Source organism: Myotis myotis, unplaced genomic scaffold (genome assembly GCF_014108235.1).
Source record: "Myotis myotis isolate mMyoMyo1 unplaced genomic scaffold, mMyoMyo1.p scaffold_m19_p_6, whole genome shotgun sequence".
Taxonomy (NCBI): domain Eukaryota; kingdom Metazoa; phylum Chordata; class Mammalia; order Chiroptera; family Vespertilionidae; genus Myotis; species Myotis myotis.
Genome location: NW_023416368.1, coordinates 67172115 through 67188497, shown reverse-complemented (window position 1 = coordinate 67188497; position 16383 = coordinate 67172115). Strand labels below are relative to the sequence as shown.

Below are 16383 nucleotides of genomic sequence, written 5' to 3'. Positions count from 1 at the left end.
CTTTATGTTTAAATAAGAATCACTTACTTTGAGTTTTTATACGCCTTAGAGAAAAAGAAAACACATATGGAGTCTAGTCAGATGAAAGTTAGAAGTGCTATTGATATAAACAAACAAATGTTTATAAGAATAAACTATGTAGATCTTCCACAAACAAAACAACAACCATATTTGAGGTCTTACGTGTTATGTTTCTGAGAGAGACTGTAAATTAAACTTATAAATAACTTGCTGGTGACCGGGCACCAGGATTTTTTGAAAGTATGCATGACCTTAATTGCAATTCCAAAGTAGCATTTGTCCCAAACCTGGAGATGAGTGAGGGGATACAACACAGGGTAAGAAAAAGAAGGAGTTCTGCATCATGTTTACATTAATAATGATGGTTTTAATTATGGAGTTATTATGGATATGATAGGATATTTTATGAAATGACAAGTATGGAAAACCATGGATTCTGAAAGTTAAAAACTTAGTTGTTCCTTCTAGTTTTTATTTTAATTTCATTAACAGTCTCGTGTATATATTTTTCTATTCTTAAACAGCATGATTTCTTTACCTTTCTAGGTTTCTTTATCTTTCTTACCAGATACTTAGAGTGCAGAATTTAAAGAAGGAAGACAAAGGGAAAGATTTATTTAAATTATATTTTCACATATAGTTTGTGATATGCCCAATGTCAAATTTAAAAATCTTAGTTCTTTATTTCCTATTATACATAAGAATTTCATTTAATCTAATAATTATACCATTTTTGTTGCTAGTGTTGAAACTTAGAGAACATAATGTATGGTGCCTTGCAAAATAGAAATAGAAAGGTTTTAGCATGCATACCAATATAGAATATTAGGCAATATATAAGCACACCTAATTAACAAAGTAATACCAATAAAGGTACTGCTGCTGGAATGAAGAAAAATGGAATATGTTTCTTTCTTTTTTTCTATTGTTACATAATTGCCATGTGGACTTGTTTATGATTATTGTGTAGAGTAGCATTTAAGATTTAACTGTAACAAAAATTACTTTACTTGCTATATTTAAGTTAGCATGTTAATTAATTGTGTAGACCTTTCCACGCACCATCACTTTTAAGTATATCAGACCTAAGGTTTTGTGCCCATAATAAAAATGAAAAACCTGTTGAATATTTCACATTGGTATTATAATTTAAACAGTGGGTCAATGGTTTCCCGATATACCATCCATTCAAAGTAAAATTGGTGAATTATGTTCATTTGATTAATACACACTGAAAATAAACTTTAATGTTGACTTTATGTAATATTTAAAGTCTAATGCGTTTTCTTTTTTACTGTTTATGTATAGTTTACAAAATAAAGAATCTTGTAACCAAATTAAACTGTTCCTTATTGATTTTCTGGGGTATAAATAGTAGCATGAAGCGTTCTTAATCTGTTTTTCTTTAATGAATATATTACAAAGTAGCTAGAAATGGTTTTGAAAATTGCAAATTTTAAATCAGAGCTCTTGGCATCTTAAATATTGTTTTTCTACCCATGTTAAAAATGTTTTTTGTCTGTTGATTTGTTTTAATGTTTTCATTTGTCTTAATGTTGCAGATCATTTTCTTTATTGAGGGTGATAATCTAAAACCCATATTTGTGGTATTATATTTAGCATATTTAATTAAATGTCTATAGCAACAGCATTTTGAAGAGTGATAAAATAACTTTAACAAATATATAGGAATTATAAAATATAATATAATATAGGTTGATTGGAAAAAGACAATCAAATTCTATGTGGAGGTTTAACAAATGAATTTAAAGTAACAAATATAGTGGGCTTGAAATTAAGATTTAAAAAAAAAGAATCTTTCAGACTCTCTAGAAAGCAACCAATTCAACAGTAGGCATAAAATTGAAAATATTTACATTATTAAACTTTACATAAAGAATATATGTACAATTTATATTTATATACATATGAGTGTATAAAAATTCTATTTGTGATGTTTGTATTAGGTCTTTTGATTATTTGTAGATTTTGTTTCAATATCATTATTTTTATTTATTCTAAAAATATTAGTATTAACCACCTACTATAACGTAGGTACTATTTTAGGCACTATCGATTTATTGGTGAACAAAATAATTATGAAGTTACTATTATAGTTTGGATGTTAGGCAATACATTTATCCCTAAACAATAACATAATGTAATTGGAAAAAATCAAACTAAGCTTTTCTACATTTATTTTATTGGGTTTTTTTTAGCTTTTCTACATTTTATTTAAATAAAAAGCAATGTGCTTTGAACTCTTAAGAAAAGTTCTTGTATAAACTTAGAATTTTAAAAGAGCATTTTTGAATGAAAATATTCAAAATGTTACCCTAACATTTTGTTCTTTTTTAAAAAATATATTTTATTGATTTTTTACAGAGAGGAAGGGAGAGGGATAGAGAGTTAGAAACATCAATGAGAGAGAAGCATCAATCAGCTGTCTCCTGCATACCCCCTACTGGGGATGTGCCTGCAACCAAGGTACAAGCCCTTGACCAGAATCAAACCTGGGATCCTTCAGTCCCCAGGCTGATGCGCTATCCAGTGAGCCAAACCAGGTAGGGTTTGTTTGTTTGTTTGTTTTTTGTTTTTTTAATAAGTCACATTCTAATGCACAGGCATGAATCATGCCTTAGGTTATACTTTAAGCCTTGTTTCACTAGTATTATATAAGGGAGCACACAGGCAAAATAAAAACTATAAGACAGTTTCAGCAAAAACATTAAAATTTAAACTCAGAAACCAGAAACACCAATCAGAAAGGATATGTGCACCCATATGTTCATAGCAGCACAATTCACCATAGCTAAGATCTGGAAACAGCCTAAGTGCCCATCAGTAGATGAATGGATTAGAAAACTGTGGTACATCTACACGATGGAATACTATGCTGCTGTAAAAAAAAAAAAAAAAGGAACTCTTACCATTTGCAACGGCATGGATGGAACTGGAGAGCATTATGCTAAGTGAAATAAGCCAGTCAATGAAGGAAAAATACCACATGATCTCACCCATTCATGGATAATAGAGACCATTATAAACTTATGAACAATAATAGATACAGAGGCAGAGCTGCCTTAAACTGATTATCAAACTGCAGCAGGAACGCCAGGGAGGGTTGGGGGGGGGGGGGGCAGGAGGGAGGGGGATAAGAGATCAACCGAAGGACTTGTATGCATGCATATAAGTATAACCAATGGACATAAGACACTGGGGGGTAGGGGAGGCCAGGGGATTGTCAAGGGCAGGGACAAAAAAAAAGGACACATATGTAATACCCTTTGTAATAATTTAAGCAATAAAACAATAAAAAATAAATAAAAAAATAAAATGACCATAATGAAAGTTAAAAAAAAAAATTTAAACTCATACAGGAAAAGAGTAGAAACATACAAATAAAATATCAAATGTTTCTGGCATGTCAAAAGTCTGATGTGGACATTTATGAATGCTTTTATTTGTGCAATTTAACATGACGATTTAGTTAGGCTGCATAATGCTATTGGGGAAACAAGCTAAATTAACAACAAACATATAACATTTTGATATTGATTGAAAGAACACATGGCCCAAGGCAAAACTTGTATTTCTGCCAATCTTTTAGTAGAATAAAGTCAATCAAGCCAAACTTGCAAAATCATTAGAATTTTCTAATGCATTCATAAAATGGATACTGAGTACTTTATTCTCTATATAAACATTTGCATATTTTAATTTTACATGAAGTTAAAGAAGAGGTTAAAACTAGCTCACAAAATATACATTGATCCACATTGTCTACTCATAATTTACTTTAAGTGGGTTTAGAGTGTTCCATAAATAATTTTTTGCATTGAGACAAACATTTAATATGCTTTGTTTAAAAGGAATGACACCATGGCTGTATTCTGTAGGTCATTCAAGGCCTCTTACTCAGTCTACTTTGCAAGATCCCTAATAGCTCGGGGGGGGGGGGGGGGGGAATGGGTTGGAGAAAGAAACCAACCAAACAGAGCCATCAGCATAGATGAGTTTGTTTTGTCTGATAAGTAATAGCACACGTGTATGCATGCACGCACACACACACTAATTTTTGTCTTTTATTTTAAAGTAGGGGCCCGGTGCATGAAATTCGTGCACTGGGTGTGTGTGTGGGGGGGGGGGGCGGAGTGTCCCTCAGCCCAGCCTTCCCCCTCTCACATACTGGGAGCCCTCAGGCGTTGACCCCCATCACCCTCCAATCGCAGGATCGGCCCCTTGCCCAGGCCTGACGCCTCCGCCAGAGGTGTCAGGCTTGGAAAGGGGACCCCCATCTCCCCCCGATCACTGGCTCTGGCCCCTGCCCAGGCCTGAGGCCTCTGGCCCAGGAATCATGCCTGGGCAGGGGACCCCCATCTCCCTCTGATCGCTTGCTCCACCCCCTGCCCAAGCCTGACGCCTCTGACCCAGGCTTCAGGCCTGGGCAAGGGGACCATCATATCCCCCAAATCCCCGGCTCCGCCCCCCACCCAGGCCTGATGCCTCAGCCAGAGGAGTTGACCCTCATCACCCTCCGATCACCAATCACCGGATCGGCCCCTTGACCAGGCCTGAGGCCTCCGGCAGAGGTGTCAGGCCTGGGCAGGGGACCCCCAGCTCCCGCAGTTGCAGGCTCCGCCCCTGCCCAGGCCTAACACCTCTGGCCGAGGCGTCCGGCCCGGGCAGCGGGGACCCACAGCTGCAGCGGCCCCGCGATCGTGGGCTCCGCTTTAGGCCCAGGCAAGGGACCCCTATCTCCTGGGACTGCCAGCTTCCACCGTGCCCAGCTCCCATCGCTGGCTCCACCCCTACTTCCTGCTATCACTGGCCAGGGGGGCAAAGGCGCCTGATTCTCCGATCATGGCTGGGGGGCAGGGCAAAGGCGGCCCTGGGGCCGCCTTTGCCCTGCCCCCCAGCTCTTAGCTCCCCCCTGGGTTTCCGATCACTGTCAGTGGCAGGGGGCTTCTTCCTGCTTTCCCTTTCGCCTCCCTGCATTGTGCCTACATATGCAAATTAACCGCCATCTTGTTGGCAGTTAACTGCCAATCTTAGTTGGCAGTTAACTGCCAATCTTAGTTGGCAGTTAATTTGCATATAGCCCTGATTAGCCAATGAAAAGGGTAGTGCCGTACGCCAATTACCATTTTTCTCTTTTATTAGTGTAGATGGCAAGATAAATTTACATTTATTTCTCTTCTAGTTTATGATGAATGAAGCATATATTATAGATTTTTCAGATGAAGTACAAAAACACAAAAATTGAGAATATCTATAGTGGTACATATCTGTAAATAGATGATAAGATGAGCTCCCTGTAGTGTATGCTTTTCAACATTATTTTAAACCAAATAGCAGATATTAAGGATAATATAATGAAAACATGTACTCATATACATTTTGATATGAAATATTAGGTTTTTACTTTCATGCCTGTAAAATATGTCATGAATTATAATGACTTCATAAAATTTTTTCCAGTTGTTAAGTCAATAAACAAAGAGAACATCTTAAACATCTACACTAATAAAAGAGAAACATGCAAATCGGTGTCACTCCGCTATGCCCACCAGAAAATCAGGATGAGTATGCAAATTAACCCAACAAAGATGGTGGTTAATTTGCATATGCAGGTGCGGAGCGAAGACTGAAGATGACTGGAGACTGAAGAGGCTTGGCTTCTCTGCTATAGCTGGAGCGAAGGCCTGGATCCCAGGTGCTGGAGGAAAACCGGTGCTGGCAGCCAGGGGAAGGAAGGCCTGTTGCACAAATCTCTTCATGCAATGGGCCTCAAGTTAGTTATATATAATACACTAGAGGCCTGGTGCACGAATCCATGCACCGGTGGGGTTCCTTGACCTGGCTGTCGATCAGGATGATCAGGGCTGGTCAGCAGGGGAAGGGACCACAGAAGGTTGGCAGGCCAGCTGGGGAGAGGGGTTGGGGGAGGGGGGAGTTGGCTAGCCACCCCACTCCCCCCGATTGAGGCTGATGGCGGGGCTGGCTGGGGGAGTGACCCCAGGAGGTTGGCCGCCGGGGGAATGGACTGCGGGAGGTTGGCTGGCCGCAGGAGGTTGGTTGTGGGAGCGCACTGACCACCAGGGGGCAGCTCCTGCATTGCGCGTCTGCCCCCTGGGGTGGTCAGCGCACATCATAGGGACCGGTTGTTCAGTCATTTGGTCCTAACAGCCACTTAGGCTTTTATATAGAGAGAGATAGATATGCCATTCCTCCTTGGACAAGGCAATTTGGAATAGTCTTTTTGAATAACCACTATTTCCTCAATTGTATATGTCATCTTTGTATCTTAATGTCTCTTTTACTTATTTGTTACATTCCTCAACAAAAATATTAGCAAGTAAAATTAATATGTCAGTACATCATGAAACACGATTTAAAATTACAAAATAAAACATTGTAGGTTTAAAAAAATAAAAATTTCATCAGACTGTACACCCTATCATACCTATATTCAACTCTTTCAAAGACATCCTTGGGAACTTTATTTTTAATGTTTGATAAATCACCCTCTCGATCTTTAAACACATAAGTACATAATACACATAACTGGGTTTGGAGTCTATATGGCTCACCTTTCTCATTCTAATGTAGCTTAATATACTTATCTTAGAGGATTGTTGTGAATGCTATATGAAAACATTTAAAACAGGAGCACCATGTCTGTCGTATAGAAGGTACCTATTAAATGCTATTTTTTCTTTTAACTCTTTAAAATGAGTTAGCAATAGACATTGTACTGAAGTTTTCAAGATATACTGGGGGAAAAAAAATAGCTTCTGTTCTTAAAGCTTTATCTATATCCATTTAAAAAAAATAATTCATTTTATAATATATTTATATACTAAATAGGGGTAATAAGTACAGCTTAAATTATAAGGCCACTGTGAAAATACAAATGAATTATTGCATGATTTTTGGAACATAATAAACCCCAAATAAATGCAATTATTATCATTATTATACGGACATGGCATAGCAAAATCAAATTTTGAAATTTAAAAATAAAATTCCAAACCCCAGTATCCTACCTAATTAGTGTTCCTACATGTTTTTTATATTTGAATAGGTCTTTTTCAAGAGTAATATTGGCTAGCATTTGTGTACATTTATTATATATTCCATATATTAAATGCTAGATATATTAAGTCAATATAAAATGCTAGGAGAAGGGTAGTATTTTGTTTCTTATATCAGAGGTAAAGTATCATAGAAATCACTAATACTCACCATACCCAGCTCTCTTCTTCCTGTGCACATGAGACATCTTCCCTTTTTTTTCGTTTTTGATTTTCATTTTCTTCACAGTCAAGTTGGGCCCATTTGACCAGTTCTATTCAACAGTGAGCTGAAGTAACTAACATGTGTGGAGCTGAATAGGGCTATGACTTTAGCCCATGTTTCTCATGTCCACTGGTCATTGCATCCTGACATGCTCTTTTCACATTCAATCTGCAACAATTATACAGACTAGTGCCTTCCTTCTTATAAAACATACAACAGATTTTGAGAGCATCTGAAATCCCTCTAAAGTGAAGCAGTTGACTAATGAAACATCTCTGTATAGCAATATAGGAAAAGGAGCTTCTGGTGTCAGAATTCTGAGCCCAATCTGGTACTGCTTTGTGATGTTGGGCAAACTGTAGATCAGTTTCTTCAAATGTGAAGTAATAATATTAGAATTTACTTCATAAAGCTATAATGGAGCTTTAATTCTTCTTTACTAGTAAGAATCCCAGTAAAATACCAGCTCAATAAAGTTAGCTACTAAAAATTAAAAAAAAAAAATTATATACACAGGGTGGTAAAAAATCATGGATACTAGGGCCTGACTATTAGGTCTTGAATTCTGGTTCTGCCAAAATTCTGATGCTCAGTTTTCTCATCAGTGAAATAGGTACGGGATTAATTCTCACCTCATAGGTCTTCAGGGAGGATTATAAGTTTTAATGTTTTTAAAAGCACTTAGAACAGTGTTTTACACTTAATGAGCACTAAGTAATATTAAGAAGAAAAATAAAATCAATATACTCTCTACTATTTTTAGATTCATCACATTTTTGTTTTAAGATGGGAATGTAGAAATTGTTATTTTTATTTTCTCTATTAGGAAGCCTCTAATCCAGAAAAGTTAGGTGACTTTTGAAGGTCACTGGAACCTCAATATAGAAACTTAAATCACAAACTTGAGTAGCATCAACTCAATGCAGTCCAATTTTAACTTGCTTTTAATATAAGTGTTCTCTCTTAAAATTTACTTTCTATTTAAGGACCAAACTATTTGAAACATTGAATTTACGGTCCTATACAAAAGAGTGGTTAGTTACAGAAATTTCTTAATGTAGGTTTTTCTTCATTGTCACTTTTAATTTTTTTTTAATTGAGATGTTAAGTATTGCCCAATTTTTATAATTTTTTTTTTTTAGTTTTGGGGGGAGAATTTATAAGTTCCATAGTCGAAAGAGAAGCAATAATTCTATACTATAAATCTATTTCAGCATTTAGCAGGGGTTGTGACAATGTGTCCATTTTTCATTTACTAGATTAAAAAAACAATTTGTGAACAGCATTATCTGTACTTTAAAAATAATTTACCTTTTGTGTAGGGAGGCAAAAGTACAAATGGAGCAATGAGAAAGAAGTATGAAAAAGGGAAATTTGACATTCTCAAATAGCCTCACAAAGACTATGAATCTGTGGCATAAATCATTTTACATTTGTCTAAAATTGAACATTTTTATTTTTATGTAGATAGATATTATCCATATAAAATTAATGTGAAATATTATAAGTATAAATATTAATATGAAAATAAGCCATTATTGTTAAACTGTCTCTTTATTTTATTTAGCTGGATACACTTTTTCCTGATTGGACATGTAAAAATGTAACATTTTTCTCTTAGAATAATGTGTTCCAGGTGCTCCTTTAACTCCAAACAACAGGTACTTTTCCTGAACTAATCTGACCATCTGGAAAAAAGAGAAATAAAAGATGGTAGGAAAAGCCCTTTACTCTAAGATATCTTGGTGGGGAAATGAACAAATTAAAGAATATTATATGGGCTTCACATTCTTTTTATAAAATATTATAACAGCAAAATAAATGGTATGTATGTTGTATTGGGCCACAAAATTGAATAATTTGTTCTCAAGGTTGATCAAGTTAGTCATGTGAATCATGCATGGACTATTGGCACTAATGATTTATTAATTTAAAATATATACTTGATATCAGCTTCATAATTATAGGAGCAAGGAGTACTTACATCAATCTCCTTTTAGTTTCTAAAATTTGTAATCATTAGAATAAAGTTTGTTTTCCTGCCAGGGTATATATGTCCTTTGATTCTTTTTTTTTTAATTCTTTATTGTTGAAAGTATTACTAGTACATATGTCCCCTTTTCCCTCCATTGTGGTCTCCCAGCCTGCCCCCACCCCCCAGTCCGGGCCTACACCCCCCCACACACACATTGTTTGTGTCCATTGGTTATGCTTATATGCATGCATACAAGTCCTTCGGTTGATCTCCTACCCCCACCATTCCCCCTGCTCATCCTCCCCTGCCTTCCCTCTGAAGTCTGATGGTCTGTTCAATGATTCTATATCTCTGGATCTATTTTTGTTCATCAATTTATGTTCACTATATTCCACAAATGGTGAGATCATGTGATATTTATCTTTCTCTGACTGGCTTATTTCACTTAGCATAATGCTCTCCAGGTCCATCCATGCCAATGCAAATGATGAGTTTTTTTCTTCTTTTTTTACAACAACATAATATTCCATTGTGTAGATGTACCACAGTTTTTAATCCACTCATCTGCTGATGGGCACTTAGGCTGTTTCTAAATCTTAGCTATTGTACATTGTGCTGCTATGAACATAGGGGTGCATATATTCTTTCTGATTGGTGTTTCTGTTTTCTTGGGATATATTCCTAAAAGGGGAATTACTGGGTCAAATGGGGGCTCCATTTGTAGTTTTTTGAGGAAACTCCATACTGTCTTTCATAGTGGCTGCACCAGTCTGCATTCCCACCAGCAGTGCACGAGGGTTCCTTTTTCTCCACATCCTCACCAGCACTTGTCCTTTGTTGATTTGTTGATGATAGTCATTCTGACTGGTGTGAAGTATTACCTCATTCTTGTTTTGATTTGCATATCTAGGATGATTAGTGACTTTGAGCATTTTTTTCATATGTCTCTTGGCCTTCTGTTTTTGAAAAATGTCTATTTAGGTCCTTTGCCCATTTTTTGATTGGCTTGTTTATCATCCTTTTGTTAAGTTGTGTGAGTTCCCTGTACATTTGGAGGGGCTTCTTGGGAGGCCCATCAGTTAACCCTGCATCCTGGCCATTGAAGGTGAGGAGGAACAGAAAAAAGTTAGTGAGGTGAAACATGTTCTAAGTTAATTACTCCATACACTCAGCATTTATGAATGTAGCATTCATCACTTGAAGTATTCCATAGCCATGCAGGCATTTTTAATTTGAATCCCTCATGCCTCTAAGCAGGTGAGAATAAACAGCCTGACTAGTAAGGGAGCCTAGTCATTCACTCACTATACGGTTTCTTAATAGCTTTATAAGAGCTAGCTCTTCTGTTTTGAGGAATTCTCTCTTATGCTTTAATCCCATTTTATGAAGAACACTGCAAGTCATAGGGTGTCAAGGAAACTTGGGCAAATATTTCTGAAAGCACTGAGTGGGTACGAAACTACTGTCATTAGTTTCCAGTTGTGTTTATAATTACTCTGAATAGGAAGTGGTTTCATCACTGGCATTATCTGGGTACTAACTTATTCTCTAGTGTGATTATGGAGTAGGTGTCCCAGAATCTTGCAAGATCAGAACAGAACTGATATCGCTGCTCAGTGGTATGCTTCCCCAGGTGGCTACAACTTGAGCCTCTTTAATGCCAGGAATGACAGTCATGTCTTATCAGCACAGACAGCCTCACTCCGCATGCAGTGCCTCAGGCAGACTAATTTTAGCTCTGAACTTCAATGGGGACCCACTGAAAGAGCTGTTCTTTTAAAACCTGGTTTGGGATATACTGGGAGAGAAAGTGTTCAGTGCTTATTAATATCACAGTCTCTATTTTAATTCTTCATATTGAAAGGGGTGGGGGGAGACAATGCAGTCCAAAATGAAAATTAAATTTTCATAATAGATATTGTATGCTCTTTTAGTAGCGCCCTGTTAAAAAATGCAGCATGTCTACTAACCACTCTCAAGGTCATTCCTAATGTATTTATGCATGCATTCTTATGGATTTGCCTACTCCCAGATTTATAATGCAAACCTTTTGTGTCTCCTATTTCCTTGACTCCTGTTTTCTGATTTCTGGAAATGAAAGTGATTCATTAAAGGAGAGAAAACATATGCCAGTCCATTTTAAACCTGTCAGTGCCCAGACAAGAGAAGCTTAATAATAATAGGTATAATTAATATGGGCCAATTGTATTAGATTTTCATTATTCTTATAGTCTCTGTACCCCAATAGTATATGTTAAAATTCAACCGAGTAAATTAGAAAATCTAATTGGCTTTATTAAGTGATTCATGGATCATACAGCATCCTATCTAGCAACTAGACGGGCACTCCAAGGGATTGCACAAAACGGACAGTTTGTAAAGGAAGAAGGGTGGGGCTGGGAGCTATGAACTAATGAAAAGAAAGAATTATTTTCAGAAGAGGACATCTTTGGAGGATCTTTGGAGGGCAGGCGGTGGGAATGTCAAGGGTTTTGTCATACAGTGTCTCTTCTCTCTATGGGACATGGAAAGGGCTCATGCGACAGATTACCTTACTGGTGCTTAACCAGGGAATTCCAGACTGGTTGACTAAGACTATTTCCAAGGAAGGTTAAAATAGCAATTAGGGGAGGTATTAAATCTAAGTTTGATGCCATGGATTTAGCACAACTGATACCATATTTGGCCTGTGGTTTTCTCTTCAACAGATAAGTGGCCATTTCTCTTTACACAAGTGGCCATTGTAAATGGTATTCTAGATGCAAAGTACATGTCACTAAACAACAGTCTTCCCAGAGAGAAACTGCAAGACATTCAGTGATATTGACATTTCTTAAAGAGAAAAGGAAAGTAGCAGAGTCCCTGGAGGCCAGTGATGAGCAACAAAAGGAAGTATAGGTTGTGGCCTGAGTCAGCAGTCTTGCCCTCCAGAGTTAGCAGAGCACCTGTGCAGTACTCAACCTTTACAAAATAAAGTCCGTCCTGATTAAATCAACACGTTAGTGAGCCTTTTTTTTTTTTCAACTTTCACCTAACTGTCCCCTCAGGGAGAAAAATCAGCTTCTGCCAGCATGTTTCAGGTCAATTATGCGTCGTTAGCCTGATGATTATACTGTGATATTAGACACAATTCAGGACAAATGAAATGGTGATATTTATTCTTTAAATGGTCACCACCCATTTTTTCTCAATCCCACATGGCAGCATGATGACTAGCTCAGGTTTGCTGGTCAAGTGAGACCTTGATTTCAGAAGCTTCAGCAACTTTAACCACCCCTTGATTTTCTTTTCATCAACAGATAGACAAAACGCCTAAAGACTAACCTGTTTCATGGTGGTGTACAATGTTAAGACCTCCACATGGCTATTTATAACTGACAGCAAAAAAAAAAAAATAAGATTGTTCTATGTCATACTCTCTCATACAACTGCTAAACATTCTGCTTCATTGTTTTTCTTCTAGTTCCAACTCCCTCAGAAATGACTGGAGGTTGACATACTTCCCTTTCATTTACCTTTATTCTCTCTCTTTTCTGCTTTGTTCTTTCAGCAACGCATTAGAAAATGGGAGTTTCCAAAGCATGCATGTGCACACATGCACATATACATAGACACACACACACACACATACACACACACACACACACTCACACACACACACACACACACACACACATTTTTATTCCTAAAAACTATAAAGAGAAAGAAAATACCCAAACATGTACTTTTATTTAATCAGAGAACTTTGACACATTTGTGAGTTCCCATTTCTCCCTGCACAGCATGCATCATGAGCAAACATATAGAATGTAATTACACTTGGAAAGTTGCTCATCAATTTTAGCATGTTAAAAACTAATTATGCTGTGGGTTCTGTGGAAGTTGTGCTGCTGCTGATAGAGCCTTTAATGATGGCTTCCCTGCATGAACAGATCATAAACCAATTGCTGCTGCCTTGCAAGCACATTCATTTCCGATGTAGGAGGAAGTTTCTTTTTTGACAGAAGAAGCTTCCAGTCTAAGCTTTACCACCTGCTTAATCATAAAAGCATATGATGTGATGTAATTATGTTAACTCCTTTATAAAATTAATAAGTGATTAGGTGTTAAAGTAAAATACTGAATGATTAGTTTACATTCCTACATAAATGGCTATGAATTAAAAGTATTAGTAATTTATCCTTTCTGTAGTTGTTGTATAAGCAGAACAATTGATTCCTTTTTGTTGTTGTAGAAAAACTTTTAATTTTTTATTTTTAATTGAATTTATTAGCATGACATGGGTTAATAATAGGTTGCAGGCATACAATTCTATAATAAATCATCTGTGTATTGTATCGTGTGTTTACCACCCTCTAGTGAAGTGTCTTTCCATCACCATTCATCCCTCCTTTACCTTCCACTACCTTCCCCAATCCCCTTGAGAGTGTCTACTGAAGCACAACCAGCACTTTTCATGATTGTCCCTTTTGAACATTTTTAATGCACCCAAGTTTCCAGGCACATGGAACATATGCTCTCCCTCTTAATCACTCACACCTGCACCCTCTCTGACTTGATTCTTCCTTATGCTCATGCCCATGGCCATCGTCCATTGCCTCAATCACTCTACCATTTTGACTTACATGATTAGCTTTCTGCTTCATTTGGTTTTCAGTTTTGCTTATTCCTTTCATGCTACTCTCTCTTTCTTTCCATCTTGGTGAAAGCTCTACTAGCCAAGCCAAGCTACCCTTGCTTTTTAGACAGGTACACATTAGCCAGTCCTTTTAAAAATTGGAAATAACCCTCGTCTTCTTGGCGTGGTTCGGGCCTGCCCCCTCGGCGTCATGTCTTCGGTGCTGGCGGTTGCCAGGCCGCCGGTTCTATCCTCAAGCAGCAGGACAAGGAAAATAAAATTGAAAATAGGTTTTCAACACCCCCTTTAACAAATAATACAAATGTTTGATAATTGATTTCATCACTTATGCTATAAAACATTTATCAAAACATTCTTTAAACTATAGTAGCATTCTTGAAAAGACGTTGATTCCTATGACTCCTGAAACATATTTTATGACTAGTCTCCGATGCTAATTTTACCAGAGAATTTATAAAGCACCTTGATATATGTCCCCTTAAATACATTTTACAAAACTACTTTTAGTGTATCAGGGTGGAAAGCAGAACATCTTGGGTTGTTACTACCTAATTTACCACAAATTTACAAGACTTCTAATACAGGGGCCACCTTCCAGCTTTCTAGAATCTTTGGATTAAAGTAGCTGTTTATGTACTTAAAACTCTCTTATCCCCCCAAATTTTAGATGCCATTGATGGCAACTCTCATTTTGTAAATTGCTTTAGCACCAAATCACTTAGGTGTGCTGAGTTTGAAACTGGGAACACTGGAAGAATAGAAATGACATACAATAGAAATCACAACCCTCTTCTAATTTTAATTTACAAACTCTGTGATTAAGTGCTATCTAATTTTTGTTAAGTTGGCTAGGGTTACTTCTTTTTTATTTTGTAAAAAGATATATTTAAGTGTATGAATGGAGAGGATACTTTTCTAACCTTACTATCCAAAATCCAGGGAATAGAAAATTAAGATTCCTTTGGCAACCTCTCATCTTGTCATTTTTTCAAAATTATAGCCTCTCATTTTTCATCATAGATTAAAATGATACAGGATTAAATAGGGCAATTAATAATGATAACATGTCACAGAAATAGCTATGATAATAATTTGTTATGGAAACAAAAGTCACAATGACCTTTTATCCAAGGTCTTAATTTGGTCCTTCTGAATAATTTCCTCAACATCCTGAAATAGGAAATTAATGTATAAAAGGTTAATTACTTGGACCTGTTCATAAGACAGTGAGTAAACACCGAAGCAGCAAAGAAATCAGAACCTTTCCCATGGCCCTCCTCTCCTCTGTTTTCATGGCATATCTTCTATGGTTCTGTCTCTCAACATCTTTTGCCAAGATTGCTGCAATTTTCTCTTAAGAGATCACTGTTCTTCCAGATTCCCCAGTCCCAACTTCTACCAAAGACTTCAAAAAGCTGTAGAGTGTCCTGCTGGTGTTGCTCAGTATTTGGGCATCAACCTATGAAACAGGAGGTCATGGTTGGTTCCCAGTCCAGGCACATGTCCGGGTTGATGGCTTGATACCAGGTAGGGGGTGTCCAGGGGCAGCTGATCAATGATTCTCTCTCACCATTGGTGTTCATGTCCCTCCCTCTCCCTTCCCCTCTGGAATAAATATCCCACACTATCTCTAGAAAAATAAATAAACAAACAAACTAACTAAAAAAAAAAGCTGCAGTGTAGTCTTCCAAAATATGTATCTGATATCCATCTCAGTTTGGAATAATTTAATCATATTCAATCACTTCCAAACGCTTTGGGATGGCTGCTCCAAACTACTCAGCCACACATCTGTCCATACACTCTATGGTCCTGTTAGCCAGAATAAAATGCCATGCTCTCATTTTCCTCTGTTCCCTGGCATAATATCTGAAAGTCTTCTTCCTTCTCTATCTGTAAAAGTCCAACTCCTCCTTTAAGTCTCTGTACAAATCAGGGTTGGATTCAATATTCAAAGACCTTCCTTGGAAGGCCTGTTCCTGTGGGAGAATGTTGCATGCCCAGCAAATTTATTCAAATAAAACTTTATGGCTTGCTTTGGCGAATGAGTTGTATGCAGAAGTGGCATGAAGCTTGAGTCAGCATGTGTACTCCATGGTTTGTTTGTTTCTGGAAGGTGAGACCATAATCCAGTAAAGGCTATTCCATTAGCTTTTGTATCTGAATGAAGATGATGTGGAACCAGACTACAACTGGCCTAGACATGTAGTACTGAAGCCACTAAGACCTGTCTTTTGACATCACAGCATAATGATATATATAACTGGCTGATCCATTACATATTTCTACAGTGTAATTGCTAGATTTATTGTTATTTTTGGTTATATTTTTCTTTAAAGACTTACCTTTGAAGTCTTTAAAGACAGGCTCTGTGACTTTCAACTTTTTTCCTCTAGCAAATAGTAAAACGCATTGTACACAAAAGAAAGGAGAAAAGTGTTTGTTT

At 37.0% G+C, this 16383-nt stretch overlaps 1 pseudogene; it reads left to right on the top strand.

Annotated features, from left to right (window-relative positions):
• The first annotated feature begins 14085 nt into the window (after window positions 1-14085).
• On the top strand, window positions 14086-14187 carry LOC118659459 (annotated as a pseudogene).
• The last annotated feature ends 2196 nt before the right edge of the window (window positions 14188-16383 follow it).